A 20,858-nucleotide genomic window follows, 5' to 3' on the forward strand; every position below is an offset into this window, starting at 1 on the left:
GAGGAAGTCACATCACATCAAGATACTTAATGCTACATTAAGTATCTTGTTCATGTTTAATATATTATGGGACAATTTGGCATAATGGAAAAAGCAATGACTCTTTAGCCAAAAGACTCCAATCTTGGCTATGCCACTATTGAACTACATGACCTTGCATACACATACATATACACAGATCTTCGGCATCAAAGCCATTCAATGAGACACCAAAATAGAAAATGGAACTAGATCCAAGAAACACTAACAATCATTCACTTCTTTTACTTCTAAAATTATAATTTTAGAATATATGTTTAATTTGACAAATTTGAAACATGTTTAGAAAAATACAGGGAAAGTTCCCTTGATTGAAAAAAAGTGAACACACACACACACACACACACACACACACTCATTTGTTTGCTTTGGCCTAGAGGAAAATAAATAACTCATTTGTGTTAATTCCTTTGAAGCTCTTGGAATCACTTCCTTGAAATGAATTTTCAGAGCATATGCCTAGCCACATTTTCCTCAAAATCAGAATTGTTTCCCCAAACTCAAATGTCTATGTTAGTCTTTGGACAATTTAGCAATGAAACAGCTATTCCTAGAGTTTCTGGCAGAGGACAAAAGAATAAAAAAAATCTAGTGATGAATCAGTCAAGTCTGCACCTTGAATATATGTACTTGACTTCCTGTGATTCCCCCCACCACACACACACACACACACACACACACACACACACACAGGAGCCTATTGCCAATATTTCATAAAATTCAAGATTCCACTGATTTTAACATGCATTATTATTTTGCATATCACTAAGAAAGAAAACACAAGCAAGCAAGCACAATATGGGGCATTAGTCTGAAACAAGCAAACAAGCCATGCACTTTAATTTCAGTTTTTATGATCCATTAATTACTCATACCAGGTTCTCATTGCAATTTCTTTTGTCTTTTGTTGCTTGGCATTTGATAGTTTTTTGAATTTATCGCAATGATTAGTTTCATCCTCATGTAGGTATAGTTCCTCTTTATATTACAAAAACTATTTGGAGACAGTGTGGCATGAAGGCATTCCAATTGCAAATATTTGTGTCACTAATACTCTGATTCTTTCTTTCTTGATTTTCTATACACAAAATTACTTTTGTCATAATACTAAAACTTGGTAAAACTCATCCTTAAAGAAGAATTAAATCATGGCATTTGCCAGTAAATGGATGGAATTGGAGAATATCATGCTAAGTGAAATAAGCCAATCCCAAAGAACCAAAGGCAGAACATTTTATCTGATATGTGGATGCTAATTCATAATAAGGGGATAGGGGGCTGGAGAGAAGAATAGAGATACTTTGGATTAGACAGAGGAAAGTGAAGGGAGGGGAGGGATTATAGGGGTATGAATGATAGTAGAATGAATTGGACATTATTATCCTATTTTGTGCATCTATGATTGCACTACCAGCGTAACCCTACATCATGTACAACTAGAAGAATGAGAAATTATACTCTATTTACATATAATGTGTCAAAATGCATTCTACTGTCATGTTTAACTAATTAGAAGAAAAATAATTTTAAATTTTTTGAAAATATTATTATTATCATTATTATTATGTTTAATTTTTGAAAGGAGTCTTGCTATATCACCCTGGTTGGGCTAGCCCTTGTGATCCTCCAGAGTAGCTGGGATGATAGGTATGCACCACAGCACCTGGCTTGAAAATATTTTTGAGTGGTAACTCTATAAGTATACCACCAATACGCACACTTACAAACTTCTTGAGAAAAGAATTTATTAGCATGATTCCTAACTGAAACAATCTATCTAGTATGAAATGTTCTTTCCATTGAAAATTCCCTTTCATTGGTAGGTTGGTAAATTTGGTCCATAGAGGTTAACATGTTACCTGAGTCTTAAATTACCATGCACTGAGCATGTGTATATTGTGTTTTTTTTGTTTGTTTGTTTGTTTTCTGAAAAGTAGTTGAGAGTGTCTTTCCCAAGAGAGAGGTCAGCCTTTCAGAGGTGTTTTGTAGCCTCACTCCCCTTTACTTGTACCTTCCCCCATAAGAAATATCATGTAACTACAACATACGCCCTGAAGAAACAACAAGCCTTTCATAACTGTCAAAGAAATATGACAGAGATCTATAACATTAGAGATCAACACAACTGAAAAAAGAATCACTTTAAGGACATTTTGTCAATACTGTAGAAAATGAATCAAAGGACAGATACTGTAGAGCGACAGTTCTTAATCTCTTTCTTCTCCATTGTACAAACGTGACAGATGGAGACACATTTCCTTGGCCAAAGCCAGGGGTATGAAAATACTCCCATTAAAATATCTTTAACTCAATAATGTGTTTTAAAATCAGCATCATCTTGCATTTCATTATCACCATTCATGCAAACATTTTGGATTTTGAAATGTAAATGCCAGTGGTCAGAATAAGTTCCAATTTGTAAAAATAAAAAAAAATAAAATTTGGTATTTTAGTAATAGCAGCAACATATTAGTTAAAGATTCAACAGATGACTGACCCTCCTGATAACGGTCTTGTAGTGTCAAGATTGAGGCAGTCACTTCATTAGTTCAGACACAGTAGCTCAAATTGTGAATACCTTATCAGTAAACAAACGATAAACTCTAAAGTGCCTATGTTAATTTAACACATATACATCAATATATGAACCAAAAATAATAGGAACCTGCAATATTATGATGTCAAAAAACATGTTGCTAAAGATAATTGTATATATGAAAATTGCTTTGAATAAAGGCATATACAATAATATTGATTAAATGCAATTGGAAATCTCTAAGTATTTAATGTATTTTCATTTTCTGTATTGTTTGTATATTAGTTTCTTTGAATTGTTTTGTTATCTAATCCCAATACAATTCAGATTATATTGTCTTTTTTTAACAAAAAAAAATTTTCCCCAAATATCAGCAAAGTTGCACATACTGGAATAATGTTTCTACACCATTAGATAATAATTTTAGATTCATTTCCCTCATTGTGTTTTCAGTCTAATCCTGATCTTCACTATTATTTTGTTTTTGTTCATGAATGCTAAGTTAGGCCTGGAGATACTTAAGGATCTCTTTACCAATCCTTTTCTAATGATCTTTGTAAATTATTTTAAGAAAATGAAATTAGCACTATGACATGTTTTAAGTAAGAATTCATTGGAGGTATCCCTGGTCTAAGTCCCCTTCTCATTGACGCACATCACTTAGAGGAAACTTATAGTTTCTACAGTGTTCCGGATGAAATGTGGTATTATCTAGAGGATCTGCTATTGGAGACATAAAGATCTTTTCTTGTAAAACTCCATCCCACTAGTTTCTAATCTAGTTTTAATGAAGGCCATAATTGTCTTAAACTTGAGCCTGTCAGAATAAAGTAATTTAAAATGATGTCAAGGAAAAGAAAATAGTAGGTTTTCTGTTAATGATAAAGCTTCATAAAATTCTAAGCATGTCCTGCATTCAGACAAAACAAATTTACTGTCAACAACAAATATTCAACAAGCTAGGGATAGGTGTTTTCAACACGTTTATCTGATATCTAAAGTTGAAAGGAAACAGGGTGGAAAAGGACTCCCATTCTGAACTCAGAGGTTACACTGTATAAGTTTAGAATTCTAGAAAACTGATGTCATTTTGTATAACATCTAAGATTTAGTGAATATTTGTGATGTGACAAGATATGTGCCATTTTATATGTCATCATTTTTTATATTTATTAGATGTCTTTGATTTGTTTTAAAGACAAGAAAACAGAAACTTTGGCCCTTAAGTACTTACCTAGGATTCCAGGGTCAGTGGATAACAGAATGTAAATAGGAGCTTAAATGTTTGAATACCACAATTTAGCTCTCAGCTAAGGGTTCCAAATTATTGACATATGGCATTATTGACAGTTGGAATCGTGCAATTCTTTGTTGTAGGAGTCTGTCCTATTCATTGAAGGGTGTTAAACAGCCTCTTTGACTAGTACCTACCAGTGTCAGCTGCACCTGCACCCAGTTGTTACAACCCCAAAAGTCTCTAGACATTGCCAAATATCCCCTAGTGGGAGTGGGTAAATTGCCCCCAGTTGAAAACCACTGCCCTAAACTATGATGGTTCCCTAAATTAGATAAAAAGATAAAAGTCTAAAGCAAGTACATGTCAAAAAGAAAAGCCATTATACATAAACTCATATCCTTGTTTTTAAATACTATGGCCATTATAACAGCAAAATAATAAGTCTTTTACTTAACCAATTCAATGTACTAATAGACATTAGAAGCATTTGTAAACATAAATCTTGCTCAACAATGACACATGAATGATTATATAGCACAGTGCATAAAGTCTGAAGATTTCTTTATTCAGACTAACCAAGGAGCATTAGAGTTCCAATGAGTTTAATTAGCAGCATTTCACTCAGTGCTCTAAAAAAGATCTTAAAAATAACAACAACAATTTTTACAAATAGAGAAAGGAGGCAACCTAGAGTGTCATAAACTACTTGAAAAGCAAATGTCCCCTTTGATTTGTACCACATAATGTGTTGGTGTGATGTAAACAGATGCAATCAAAATGTTCCTGTTTCTAAATCACTACCACTGAACTGTCAATGGCGACTCTGACTCCGATTATGAAAAGTAACAGACTGCCCTTTTCCTGTCAGCATTGAGGGATATAATTTCTAAAGCAGTTATGAATATCAGGTCATGTCTTTGTGGAAGGTTTTGGCACTGTTGCACATGTGTCTGCGACCTTAGCTGTGAAATGTGTTTTCGGTGATAAAAGAAGAGTTTTGTTAAGGTCTAGGAAACACTCTATTGCAGAGAGATTGTATACAAAAGCAGTTACTGCTTTGCAAGTAGGAAGCTCTGTAATAAATTCATGTATTAACCAAAAAGAGAAATTCAAAGGTGTTGAAACATAAGAACTGTTACTTTCAGATTGCACAAATTACCAAGAAGTATAAAATGGAAAACATATTTGTCTGGAGTTAAATTACTCCTTTGGCTCAACCTCACTCCTAAATCCTACAGGGGATACTATATTGTCCTGCTGGGTATTAGGACTCAAAAAGGGTTAGAGAATATGCACAGAATAAGCAAGGCAAATGTTAATATGGCTGGCAAGGGTCTGGTTACCAGGAGAGAAAGATCTCCTCATCTCCCTCTCCTCTAGAGCAAAGTGAGAACATGGACCAGTTTCCTCATAAGTAACCAGGCATATGCTTATGCTTCCCTGTTCTAATCTTTAACTAGAGTGAAGGAACTCTGGGTAGATCTAAGTCCTGGAAAATAACTAGTGTTTGTAAAACTAACAGGTCTGTATGTGGGTGGGGGGTGTGAGCAGCTCGTGTGAGTAATTCTCCTTAGTTAAAAGGTGACTCAAATGAGAATATCAGATGATGCTTATAATAGCAATAAGGGGAGTGCTATCAGGAAAGGACTCAGTCCAGAAGACAGCTGAGAAAGTATTACTCTGCTCAGCTGAAATTCCAAGAAAAGTAGGATTTATAAATATAAAGGATGAGTGAGGGTTTAAGCCTAAGAGAAATAAGTAGGAACTAATTTTTTATGTTTACAATTGTCGTGGCTCTATAGCATCAACTTAAAAAACGAGTCTCCTATCCAGGCACAAAGATGTCTAACACCTAGCACATGTGAGATTTTAAAATATTTACTGGAGAATAATATTCATAGAATAATATTCAAAGAATAATCTCAAAAACATCCTTAAATGCACATGATGTCTTTTGTGTGAATAATTCATAGGCTTTATAGCCAATTGCTATTGCTTTATAAGGTAAAAGTATTTCTTGTATTGAATAAATGAATAAATACATACAATAACACTGATTAAGTAAATCTAGATTATTGTTATTCCTTTTGTTTTCTAGACCTAATTACCATGATAAAATAACATGAGCCCTAATTTTTTTTTTGCTTAAATTATTGTTTGAATAATTTTACCCTACAAGCTCTGGTGAGAGATTTTTAAAGTAATATGTTATTTACCTAATCTAATAGATAACAGGAGAAAGGAAGTGAACTAAAAATACAACAATTCCACACTGGAATTTGTTGTTTTATATCAGGATTATGTAATGCAGGTATAATTTTATTTTTAGGAATAAACTTGACCCATTGAGTAAAGACACTACATTCCTAAATGCAACGTATAATTTGAGGATACTATAAGTGTAAACATAATTATAGTGCTCCATTGACAGTGCAGTTTAAATTTTATGAATTCTTTTTACATAACCATCCCAATTTATCCTCATAAAAAGATGTTAAGACTGAATCTTAATGCTTCATTTCATTTTGTAGATGGAAAACTGAGACTCTTGATTGACTTAAGATGATTCAGACAGTAACATATGGTCTTTAGATTCCAAGTCCCCTATAATTTATACTGTCTCTTTGTCAAAAATTTAACTACACATGCTCAATTGTTTTGACATTAAAATTTCATTTTTGTTTAAATTCCTTTAGGTATTGAATTTTTTTTTCTTATTTTGGATTAAGTTTAGTAGGCAAAATAAATCCAGAATAAGACACATAACTACCAGAAATGTTTAAGAAGTTAAAAGTTAGTCTTTCAACTTTTTCTATGAAGCACATTATTGTTAGAGAAGTGGTTTAAAAGAAATTATGGGAAGAGGAAACATCCAGAAGATACAGGAAATTTGAAAGTAGATAAGAATAATGTTAAAGAAAAGGGATACAGGAAGTAGATAAAGAGTTCATCCATAGTAATATTGATCCCCTCCTCCCAGAGGAAATGTCAATGTAGTTAGTGTGAAAGAAGTATTATCCCAATGATATCAACCCACTTAGAGTCTTTACTGAATTCATTGACCATTTTTCACAATATTATTTTCTTAGTTTACGTTAAATGTTTTGAAGATCCATTTATATTCAAGTTTTTTTAAAAAAATTCAAAATGTACTTCAGAAGTGATTTTTATGTAATCACCCATCTTGTATTATTACATTTGGCTATGTTATCTTTCAGAAGCTTGCACAATTTAAGGCTTAGCAGACATCATTCATGAAAGTTCTGGAAACATAATACAACAAGGCAGTGATGTGACAGAGAAAAACTTACATGTTTCTGCTTGATGGTTTGGTGACTTTATAAATTTAAAAGTGCTTCAAAGAATTTAGAACTCCAAAAAGTATTATAAACATATGTATGGAAATATATAGTATGGAGAATTCCTTGTGATTTGTGATGAAGTATATTCATTTTTCCCAGCCTAATATTCTGAAATGTTTTCACATAGAATAAATAAGAAATAAGATACAGCAGAAAATGAATTATGGTATGGAAAGTTATGGCCAGGATATCATTACCTACAAGTTAGAAACAATTTTTGAAGAAGCATGGAATTTCATGAATACTTTCTTTCACTGTGTAAAGAGTTGAGCCTTGGAGATAATAAGTTTATTTAATAATAGCAATTTTTAAAATAACCAATCATTTTTTTCTACTTAGGATGAGTTTATGGGTGTTAGAAACACTTACTATAGAGTGTAAAAAGAAATTCTAAGGCTATTTTTTCTTTTGAAACCTGCTTTATCAAAGCAAATAATTTTCTTTACAAACTCAAGAGTAACCTCAAAAAGTCTGCTTAACAAAGAGAAAACAGATGGGCTGACAGCTTCAAAGTTAGTCATCCTTAAAAAGATCTAAAATTGATTTTTAAATAGAAAAAAAATCAACAAAGCACAAAATTCAATGAGAGTCAGATGAAACTTACAAATTGCTAAGACTTAAAAATGTTATTGTCACTTACCTTCATTTGAATTAATATCAGTTATTGTCCTATAATTAATTTCATATATCATAACAAGTTTCTCACTGAAAATATGAATGTTTTCACTTATTTTGATTTAACAATAAAGAATCCAAGATGCTAGATAGGATATAAAGCTAATGTATTTTCCCTAGATTTTATAAGGAAACTATGGCGAGGGTGGATAAGTGACTTGCCCTGAATTATAACAATTATTAGTAGTAATAATCAACAACCAGTTCAAGATTTCCCATAGCTTTGTTTGCTTAGTGTTTCCATGCAGACCCATTAACTTTCACATCAATGCATGGACATAAGTTGTGCATCTGATCTAAAAAAACAAAGGGCCAAAGGATGCATAATGGAATATCCAATTACAAATGCTAGACATTATTTCATATTTTAGCAACACTCATGAACTGTAGATATGTAAATGAGATTATAGCTGTTAAGTTTGTGTACTAAAAATGACAAATAAATAGACAAATTCTTAAGGTAGTGCATGGCAGATATTTTGTGCTGGTTTATGAGAAAGGAAAGGAAAGGGGTAAGTGTGTGTTGATAAAGCCTACCTACATAAATAACCACTGACCTTTGCTAGTTGTGCTGTAATTAGCTGTAATTTAAAAAGAATGATGTGGTAACAGGATGTTGGCTAAGGGTAGCCCTATCTGCATTTTTCTGACTGAAGTTGTCTAGTGGCAGAAAGAGTAATTCTTTCCCCGCTACAGAGATGAGGTCTCCCGCATTTCAATAAAGGCAATGTTGGAATTGGAATTTAGAGCTGAGGTGAATCAATACGGTAGCCATAAATTGGCGGTTTTCACTCTAATATCAGTATAGATTGGCAGATGCTACTTGGTAGCAAATGAGTTTTCCAAGAAACCAACTCAATAGACTGAGTGTGTGCCGTTACTGAATAATTTGGGCAATTTCCTACAAATAACTATTGGTGGAAGGCTGTCTGAGGAGGATTAAAATCCAAAAGTAGTTCAAAAGGACAGTGCATGTCCCTTATTATTATTTTTTTGTATTTCTTGTTTTTTCTCCCTTTTACTAGTCATTCATTCATCCATTCATACACTTAATTTAAATCAAACATACAGTATTTTTGCTTAAGAAATTAAACTAACACAAATAAAAATAAAAAATAAGTAAGTCACTACAACAGTAAAAGTGTTTCAAGTCAATACCAATAGTGAAAAACGTGTGGTAAATATAATTCCTATGTCAAAAGTGTTCCCAAAAGAATTCTTTCTTTGGTTGTTACAACTTCTCAATTCCTTCTTACCTATTATCCCACTATCATTTGACTTTTACTCCTCCTGAAGACCTATAAATTAAGATGAAAACTTGGAATAGAACCACCATTTGACCCAGCTGTCCCACTCCTCAATTTATACCCAAAGGATTTAAAAACAGCATATGACACTGCCACATTAATGTTTATAGAAGCACAATTCACAATAGCTAAATTATGGAAACAACTTAGATACCCTTCAGTTGATGAATGGATAAAGAAACTGTGGTATATATACACAATGGAATATTTCTCAGAATTAAAAGAGAATAAAATCATGGCATTTTCAGGTAAATGGGTGAAGTTGGAGAATATCATGCTAAGTGAAGTGAGCCAATCCCCCAAAACCAAAGGCCAAATGTTTTCTCTGACAAGTGGATAAGGATCCATAATGGATCCATAATGGGGTGGGATGGGAGGAAGGGAGTGATTTTGGATAGGGCAAAGGGGAGGGAGGGTAAGGGAGAGGGGATGGGGGTAGGAAAGAGAGTAGAATGAGATGGACATTATTACTCTAGGTACATGTATGAAGACACAAATGGTGTGACTCTACTTTGTGTACAACCAGAAAAATAAAAAATTGTGCTTCATTTGTGTAGTATGACTTGAAGTGCATTTTGCTGTCATGTATAACAAATTCAAACAAAAAAAACCAATTTTTAAAACAAAAAAAGCAAACAAAGCAATAGCTTACACATTGTTCTGCATTAAGGGCTGGGGTTGTGGCTCAGCTATAGAGCGCTCGCCTCGCCCGTGCGAGACCCTGGGTTCAAGCCTCAGCACCACATAAAAATAAATAAGTGAAATAAAGGTATTGTGTCCAACTACAAGTAAAAAAATAAATATTTTTTTTAAAAATATTATTTTCTTTTAAAAAAGAAGTCCTTAAGAGGAGTAAGCAACCTCATCTTAAATTCTGTGATCTTTTGGGATTTGTGGCATCTCAGACCTTTAGTTTGGTTTGCTTCTTTGATCACTATTAGTCAAAATCCTTTGGTACACATTTTTCCAACTAAGTATTTGGGTCACAATGGCATAGTCCAGATTTACATTCTTCTTAGAATCTAGGTGCACTACTTTTAATCTTATATTTCAACTTAAATTACTTTTCATAATTTTACTCATCTAACTCCATGACTATATCACAAATATCTCAATCTTATTTTCCTACCTGAATCCAGAATAATTGTATCATATCTGGTTTGCATCTTAGTAATTTCAATAATATTTATTGAACAAATGAATGAATGGAGACCACAGAGGAAATCTAGATTTGTCCTTTTCTCTTTTTTTTCACTCCCTATCATTCCATCCATCATGATTTCACAGTGATTCTATCTCTATTCTGCTCACATCTCTCTCCCTCTATCCTTCTGGTTCAATACTTTATTATATCATGCTAGTTTTATTGCATCAATACTTTTGGACCTTCATGTAACACACAGAACACAAACAGCAATATAAACATTTTTAAAATGCAAAGAAATCATGAATTGACTTCTAATATCTTTCCAGGAAATTTCAAGAAGATTTGAAATCTTTGGTGATCTATATAATCCTGATGATCTAACCCCATCTACCTCTCTTAATTTCTTCCCAGTATAATTTTCCTCAGTCATTGAACTTCCAACAACACTAAGCACCTTCACATTTTTAAATGTGAAAAGCTAACTCCTTCCTCAGTTCCTTTAATTTTTATCTTTGAGCCTCTGCCTAGATGTTCCTCTCTTTACTTTTACTAGAGAGCCATAACTCAGTACCCTGAACATTTTAAAGCATTTTCACACTCTACAATTTAAATCAAGATAAAATGTTTTAAAAAGCTCTTGACACAAATACAATCCATAATTTTTCTTTATAGCAGTTATATGTATATGCATATATGTTGTGTATTATTTATTTAATATCTGTCACACATTGAAACAAAATGTCTATGGAAGTAATAATTTTGTCAAATGTTTCATGGCTGTATTCCCAGCACCAAGACTACTTCCTGATATAAAGTGTTTGATAAACATATGTTAAAAATAAATGAAAAAGGAGAGAGCGTGGGTGAAATAAAGGAAAAAGAGAAAAAAACATAAAGTAGTGATCTCAACTATATCCTCCAAAATGAGTGTAATTTGGATTTCTGCTAAGTTAATAAAGTATTTCTGTCATTAGGAAATAGTAGCTGGTATATATTCACAAGGCCTGTTTTGGGAATTGTTAGTATTACACTTTCTTGCTAAAGTGGAGTAGGACATGCACATAGTTATTTTTCATTTTGCTCACATGGCTGGTATCCTGAACACAGGGCTTCAGGCATGCGAAGCAAATGCTGTAGCACAGAACTGCAACCCAGGCCAGAATGTTCACATAGGGATGGAGCAAGAGAACATCATGTATTTAAGTTGTCTGTGTTGGGTAGATTCATAGCTGCTAATTTAAACAGTCTGTAATTTTAAATCCAGTGAAGATGTATTTAAAGTTTATGAGTTCAATGACACAACAAAGCACCATTTTAGGAAGGTTGATTGAACAACTGAATGTTGATTGATGTCTAAATAAGGCAAATCAGAGTAAATACACTTGTTAGGAATAGAAATGTGTTACAAACAGTGGGATATTTAAACTTCCACATTACACTTGATTCAAATGCCTCATGTAAGAGGCAAGGATCAAAATTTTTTAAAACTCTAGGAAAAAATGCAAACCCTAAAATAAGTATTATAAGAAACTTATTGGTATTTATACACAGAGTAAAAGTACAGAGAAAACATAAAGAAAAAATATATGGACATCAAATCAATTTTAATTCTCCAAGATAAAAAAATGACCACATGTTCGATTTATTACCTACATATTTCAACACCAAAGGTAATATTTTATTTGCTTGCAGGGTTTAAAGAAGACTTTTACTGATATTCCCCAGTAATATGAACAAATGATGAAATACTTTGAAGTAAATATATGTACAATTTTCCTAGAATATTTTTAATATGGAAAGATCTATTGACAGAAAAGTAATCTGCATAGTATCAGGTTGTTCTTGACTGGATTCCATTGCTCAGAGCCTTTCCAATACAAAATAAACTCTTCCATAAATATTTATACTGTGTCAGTGAGGGTGCTTTGCCAGTACTCATCCACATAAGTCAGAGAAATCATGCTTCTTTGTAGAAAGTCTAGTAAGTCTAAAGTACAAGAAGCCTTGAACTTTGAAATTTATTCTTTCTCTAGAGTTTGCAAATTAGCTGATTTGGTGTGGGGATGAATGGTAGAGAAATAGGCCTCCAACCCCTGAAATAAAACTCCACATAGAAAAGGGGATCACTGTAGTTCGGACTTTGACATTTAGTATTTAATTATTGAATTTATCTTTGTTAAGTAAATAAAGAATATAGAGTTCATGGTCTTTCCCAGTACTTACTGCTTTTCATGATTTTATTTTACTACATATAGCTGAATTTTTTAAAAAAATACAGTGTTGCTAACAAAGCATGCTATATAAACATTTGGTAGGTAGATAAACCAAATTCTATAGCATTCTAGTATCCAGAATGCTTCAAAAATTATATTGTAGATGCTTTATTAGTTCTTCACTCATTGGGTCAAGGCAATGCCCTTTCAAGTTCATAACCAAAGGTTGAAGATATGTATAAAGCTGTAGGGCTCCTAAAAGCAGAGTGTGCATGGTATCTTTTGAATCTTTTCTTCCATCTAACTCCAGGAGATAACTATGGTCTGCCACAATGTTTTAAATTTTGTGTAGCTCTTATATAAATCTATGCATAAATTCAAATGTAATCCTCAAGAAGAAAGCAAGGCATTATGAAAAGCAAAACCCTACTGCTATGTTTATCTTATGGCCAATTGAAATAAAATTTTGGGATACACATACACCAGAGTATCTCCACATTAGTTCTGGGTTTGGGCTCCGTTTTTGAATTACAACATGCACTCCATATGATCCTATGACCAACAGCATACTTGGAGAGAAATACTTCCCTAAGGTAAATAATCCCATCAGATCTATCTTTTCTATTTATATATGTGTATGGGCTTGTATATAAAAAGAGAGACAGACAAACTAGATGACCCCTATCCAGCTGTGGTTAAATTTATGATTGTTAACTCAAAGAGTCATCCCTGTTATGAAGTCTTTCCATAATCGGATAACATGCTACCTATCAATCAAAGGACACATCTCCTTGAGTGTTGTATCATACCAATTAATTCAGAGGTAAATCCTAAATGTGGATAACTCTAGCTATAGAAGACTTTATTTCAAGTGGGAGTTTGATGATGCAAAAATCATTTTGAATTGAGTACAAATCCTGCATTACAAGAAATTTTCAGGGACTGTTTCATATAGGGGCTTGGACTCACAAAATCTGAACAACTCTGTCAAGATTTGAATATTCACAATGATACACCAGAAATATTATTATCCTCCTCCTGTACCTTATAGAGAGAGGTTGTTGCATGAACATATCTTTACCTATATGTATTACATATTTTACAGAAAGAATAATAATATCTTCAATCACAGGGATACAATATTTAAATGAAACCAATACACCTACGCAAAAGACAATAATCTGAGTGGAAAGGAATTCTAAATATTTTGAGACTTACTCTCAAATTAGATAATAATGGCAAAAATTCCTGTCCTCCATCATGTCTATGTAAAAAGGCCTTCATTTCTATCTATCTCAGAATCATACCAGGAAAAAAACACAAATATGAATATGTTAAGAATATGAACATGTTATGAATCAAGTTAAAATTTTTGGTTAGTAAGTAATTCTCAGTTGGGGAAATCTGCCTCTTAGGGAAAATTTTTCTTATATTCATAATGGGTGTGTGACTATTATTATCCCAGTGGTAGGAGATAGAGATGCCACCCTGCCTAGGTCAGATAGGACAAAAAGAATTAACTAGTCCAACATGTCAATAGTGCTGAGGTTGAGATATTTGCCATAAGCTAAAACTATGATTCTTACTAATATTTTTGTGAATTTTCTCAAGAATTCAATAAGAAAACATTTTCCAGACTCTGACAGTCTGTATAACTACAGATCTAATTTACCAATTCAGGTTAAATCATCTCTTTGGTACACACCATTTGTAACCATGTCAACTGCTTATCCTGCAGCCCCTCAGTTTGGTGCCTATCAGCCTCCAGCAACGACAATGATCCAACACAGGATGTCATTTAGCTGCAGTAAGTAATTGCTCTTCATTTCACTCTGTTAAGAAGCACTCTTCCTTATTGATTTTGGGCTGCACCTGAAGCATCACTACAATTTTTTTCCCCAACAACCTGAATCTATTCCTATTGATCAATAATGCTGCCCTTCTGGCAAAATCTGCTACACCGAAGACACAGAGCAGGAAAATAACGCATATACGGTAAAACTGCTATAGGAAGAAGCCAGTAACTGGCACTTGCTTATCTAACACCACTACTGATGAAACAGGCTAAAAAAATGGAACAAATTAGAAGGACTTACCATCCCATGTTTCCTTTTGTCCTCTACTTATTCACTAACGTCAAAATAATTATGTTATTAAATTGTTTTAAATAGAATCTCTCATTTACTTTTGCACAGTTGTCCAGAGGGTATGTTAGTAAAGTCCTTATCTGTGGAACATTTTACTCTGGCTAATAAAAAAAATGTTAGTAAAGCAACTAGTTAACAGTTTATGCTTTGAGAAAGGCAGTTATTAGTTTATATTTTTACTTTAGTTACTATATAGTACTGGGTAAATTAACATCTTCGAGTTTATTTGGCTCAACTGTAAAATGAAGATATGGTTGATTCCAAAGGATGATTTTGCAATTAATGAAAAGATATAAATAAATAAATATATGGCATCTATAAAATAGGAAGGATGTTGTAGGAGTTTGGATCTGGAGTATCTCCCAAGGACCCATATGTTAGAGGCTTGGTCCCCAATATTGGTAGGTGGTAGAAACTTCAAGAGGAGGGAACTGATAGGGGGTCTGCCTATCATTGAGACATGTCCTTAAAGTAGTCAATAATCATTCTCTTCCATCTCTTTGCATTTCATTCATAGGGTAAACAGTTTGCTCCACCATGCACTCACCAAAATGATGTGCTGTCCTGCCATAGGACAATGGGGCCAGTTATTCATGAACTGAAACCTCCAATACTGTGGGCCAAAATAAACCTTCCCTCTTTATATGCTAATTATTTATAGTATTCTATAGTATTCTGTTACAGTAATGGCAGTGGTTAAGCAGATAGTTGTTTTAAGTGAGAAACAACTGCATGGTCTACCAGAAAGTTGCAGACTTACCACTTCCTAAGTCCCTTTAAAGAAGTACTAAGTTTATTGTTAATCAGATGGGGTTTTTATATAGTCCCTTAATGCACAGTTAAGATTCTAGCTATGTGATTCTCTGTTTAACAGGCTTCAGCAACTGATGCGAAATTCTTCAGACCATTCCTGAGCTTCTACAATAAGACTGGATAGATTATAGGTTAATTTCTCAACCACAACATCTATCATCAGCTCAGATATCAGGCTTTCCATAGGCTCAACCCACACACATAAAGGGATATAACAAAATACCTTACTTTAAGGGAGGATTACATAATCAAAATGAGATACTAAATGTGCTAAACGTGATGCTTGTGCACAAGGAAAAGATGATGCTCATTGTACCTGAGAATGTCGACATAGTGAGCAGGATGTGTACAATACAAATAAGGATGTTTAATATTTCACCCAAATAAAATCTTCATGGAATTATTAAGCTTTGTCATTAATAAAGTTCAACTCTGCCAAAAATATGAATAAGTTTGCAATAATGTAAGGAAATCATTGAATTTTCCCTCACCTTGCTCTGAAGCAAGTTTCAATAATTCACTACTATCCTCAAGATGATAGCTGTCTTCCTGTAATAAGAAGTTTTTCCCATTATTCCCAAATTGCAGATATATCCAGCAAACTTGGACAGTTATTTCTTCTATCCCTCATCACTATATCAACATGAAACTTGTAACTCATTGCACTACTTTGGAGCTATAGGTCAATCCTTCTTTAAAATGAAAAATTTTCAGAAGCATAGGTAGTTTTAGGGTTAAACCTCAAGTTATTTTGTGTTATGATTTACAAAAAAAGGTTTAAGCCACTTTTAAAATTCAGCTTTTCATGACCGTGATTTCCACTTGCTGCGGATGAATCTATACAAGCTATAGTTCTTCATATTCACTTGTAGAATTAGCCATTGTATAAAAGATGTTTCAGGCTTTCTGTCATTTGATAAGGCTATTCAGAGTTTTGGAATTTATAAATTATTTTAATGCTCCCAATGCACTGACTAACAACACGAATAGTGAACTAATTAACTAACTTACAACACAATTAGTGAACAAGTCCCTCCTTTCTAGAAGCCACTGTGTCAGTTCTCTAACATGTTCTCTGGAAAAAAAATCCTTATTGTGCACATATGCCCTCCCTTTAATTTATTCATAATGTTGCAGCTAAATTTTGTTTGTATTCTGTAGCTACCATTTCATGGCATGGGTTATCTAAGGAAGAGGATCACTTCTTTTTAAATATGTATTCCAAACAACTAGTAGATATCTGTACATACTGCATGTGCTCAGAAGAAAAGAATAGAAGAGAGAAGGATGATACAAAGGAGGAAGTGTGTGTTAAACTGAGTAACCAGGCTGGCTGCAGGAAACATGTTAGCCAATCTTCATAAATAAATTTCAGCCATAAAGCACTTATTTGTCTGATATACCAATAATATAGATAAATACAGATAAATATAGATGGATATATATATATATATATATATATATATATATATATATATATATATATATCTCCAGCTCCAGTGGGTATTATTTTATGCATAAGTAATTTGTGTATCAAATATAAAAAATATAAATATGCCCACTTATCTTCATCTTGTCCTGAGGTGTCTATTAACCTATATAATTGTTGCCAGTTGTAGACTAATCAATTTACTTTGCACATTGGGGAAAAAGGACACTCCTCAGATGATATGAAGGCATAAATTTTCTAAAGATTGTTGGAAGTAGTATTCCAGAACATATTAACTTTATTTTAACCATGAGTATGCAATGTTTCTCATAAAATTAAAACTATACTATGACTCACTTGACTGATTAAAAAAATTAAATTTATGTGATAACCTAAGAAACAAGCTAGTCATCCATTTTCTGATACCAGTGATTTAAAATTTTAAAGGGACTCAGTCACCTGAGGTGCGAGCAAAAATGAAAGACTTTCACCCTCAGAAAATTCAGTTATTAATCTGCTATATTAAGACCTGGTTTCTGAATTTTTTAACATATTTTCAGCAATCTAGTACATGTATTTAATAAATATTTTCTGAGTACTTCTTATGATAAATATTTTGGGTATTTAAAAAACTCATATTGGAAATGATAACGTATCAAAAATGTAAAGGATTTGAGATATTATTTTGCTTACAAACTAACAATTGAACCTCTGGTTTTATGCATGCTGACAGCAGACAGGAGATTATGGGGTCAAGAACCAGGAACATCATTACTCATGGCAAAGCAGCCAGCATAAGCTTTATGTGCACATTGTTCCCCATGTACCCAAGTCCCAAGGGGGCTATACACAGCAGCCCTGGTGGATTCTACACATAACAATAGATTTGCATCATAGTGAAAAAGCCCAATCGTTTTAGGTGGCTTGCTAAAAATATTCTCAACTTGTAGTTTTAGGGTGATATTTTGAAAATTAATGCAGATGTTCCAAGAGCATATGTACTTTTTTTAATCAGAAGAAGCATCCAGAATTTCCAACAGATAATTTTGCCCTAGAAAAATTAATATAATTACAAAAATGTGTTCATATTTCCCTGAGTCATTTGAAATTTTATTTTTTTATGATATAAGGATGGAAAGAAATATATTCCTGTAATAAAAGGCAGTAGAATCTGCTGGCTCAATTGCTGAGGGAGTATTAGAATTTTGAGTGAAATGCAATATTTAAATATTCTCAAGTGTCACTTAAAGGAATGTTAGATGAGAATACATTGAAGATGTTTCTGCAGGATCTGTAGAAGGTTCTTAAACATGGTTAGATATGGTATCTTTTTAATGTTTAATTCAATCTGATAATATAATTGATGTAATACTGTTCATTGGAATTAATTTTATTCTTCCTGATAATATGATATAAAATTCTAGAGTGAATTGTAACTTCTGAGACATTTTTTTTTTCTTTCTCTGTCTCATTGGAAAGGTTATTGAATCCCCAATAAGATCTCTTCAAAAAGTAATTTTAGTGTGATTTAGACTCCTTGGCAGTTATCCTAGTATCTCTAGAAATACAGGTCTTTCCTCTCCTCCTTCTTCTAAGTACTTTCAAATATCATATATCTTTATCTATGCCCCTCAAGGTCTCACTGGCAGCCTAGCATAATCACAGTAACTAGAGCCCTGCCAGGCAGATACCCATGAGATGAATGAATATGAAGCAAAGCAGAAGTCTCAGGGGATAATCAGAGTTTTTTTTTTTTTTTTAAGGTATAAGGGCCTAGGATCAATATCAGATTTCTGATATTGATCAATTTAACATGCTTCTTAAAATCTCCTAAAGTATGTTAAATATGCTATCTGGTAAAATTATCTGTAAGATTCCTCCACTCCAAGTAGTAAAACGATGACACTTTTTCTAGCTTTATTTAAGCACAATTGAAAATAAAACTTGAATATATTTGACTTGTACAATTTGATATAAATAGAAACCGAAATGAGTACCTTAATCAAGGAAAGGAACATATATATCTCCTCACATGATTACTATTTCTGTGTAAGTGCATGTGTATGTATGTATGTGATAAAAATACTTTATATCTACTATCTTATCACATTTCAAGATTATAATACATTGTTTTAAATCATAATCACCACGTTACATTAGATCTCCGGAACTTATGCATCTTATAACTGAGTCCATACCTTGTGACCCACCTCCCAGACCCTAGTAACCATCATCCTACTGTTTCTGTGTTTGATTTTTGTAGATTTTACATTTCACTGAGATCATGTGGTTTTTACCTTTGTTGCTCTTTTCTTTCACTAAATATAATGTCCTCCAAGTTTGTCTATATTGTTGGAAACAGCAGAATGTCCTTTTTAAAGACAAAATAATGTTCCAGTGTATCAAGATAGACAGATGAATGGAAAAAGAAGTGTAATATCTGTGGGTCTATCAGTGGACCAAACTCTTGGTATGTGTCTAACTCTATTGCAAAACTTTTTCCTCTGGTTGCTTCTCTCTGTTCTCAGAACTTCTATGTTGATATTCCTCCAGGTGTTTTTTTTTTAATTTTTATACACAGAAAACTCTAACATCTACATAGCTTGTCATAGATCTGATAACTAAGGTCAAGACCCACATGTTTTTGTTTTTCTGAAATCCATGTCTGAGTATCTTACAAATGTGTAACCCTCAACAGGTTCAAAACTTAATTCACTTTCTTTCCTTTAGATTACTCTATTTCTGAATCTTTGGATTTATCAACTTCAAAAGGCAGCATCATTTCTATGGCTACAAAAATCACATTACTGGAAGCCACTATTCTCAATCCTAATCTAATACATCATTCAATTGTATAATTGTATAATAACACTTTATATTTTGCGTCCTCTTCTACTGCAGACCATGATCACTAAGTACTACAAAAGGTTCTTTCTGTCTCATCTTTTCCGTATCGCTCCACTTCATTATACACACTATAAATTAAGGAAGTTTAGTAAAAAAATGATTATAATTTCATCATTCCCTTGGGAGCTCCAAAGTCTCCCTTTGTTCTCAGATTAAAGTTCATATATCATAAAATATTTAAATCAATAATGGCTATGCCAATTTATGTCTCCAGCAACAATGTATAAGTATTCCCTTTCTTCACATCTCAGTAGTATTTATCTTTTCTATTTTGATAATAGATATTCTCATGGGTATGACTTGCTATCTCATTTGTGATTTTGATTTGCATTTCTCTGATGATTAGTGATGTTGGGCATTTTAATGAAGAATTTAAATTGTCTCCAATATTTTTCTGGTCTTCTTGGTCATTTTTATTGTTTTTATACTCTTGATTCTAGTAATGTTATGTCTTTTACTTCCTAAACTGAAGAAAGTTCTCTCACCTCTGTTTTTTCTTTGATAGTGACTTTTTAAAGTCCCTCTTCACTTAGCTAACTTGTATTTATTCTTCAAGTTGGAGAATAAATATTTCTTTGAGGAAGTTTTCCCTAAATGCACAAATTCTGATTAAGTATACTGAGTAAGTGCTCTCTTGGTAGCCTGTGTTTCTCAGCTATCACTGAGACCAAATAACTGAGAGAATCAACTTATAAAAAGGAAAGATTTATTGTGGCTCATGGTTTTGGAAGTTTAAGTATTTAATCCCATGGTCAATTGGCCTGCTGCTTTGGGACATGTAGTAAGGCAGAATTCATGGTCACAGCATGTAGCAGAGGATAGTCCTCACCTCATGGTAGCCAGGAAGTAAAGAGAACAGAAGGCCAGGGAAAGAGAAAGGGACTAGGGTTACAGTACCCTCTTCTAGGGCATGGTCCTATTGACTAACTTTCTCCCAGTAAGCTCCATCTCTCAAAGGTCCAACTGCCTCCCATTAGTACCACCGGATGCTGACAAAGTCTTAAACCTTTGGGCCTTCAGGGGACACATTTTCAAACCATAGTAAA

This window comes from Spermophilus citellus, assembly GCF_964194105.1.
Source record: "Spermophilus citellus genome assembly, chromosome: 8".
NCBI classification, from domain to species: Eukaryota; Metazoa; Chordata; class Mammalia; order Rodentia; family Sciuridae; genus Spermophilus; species Spermophilus citellus.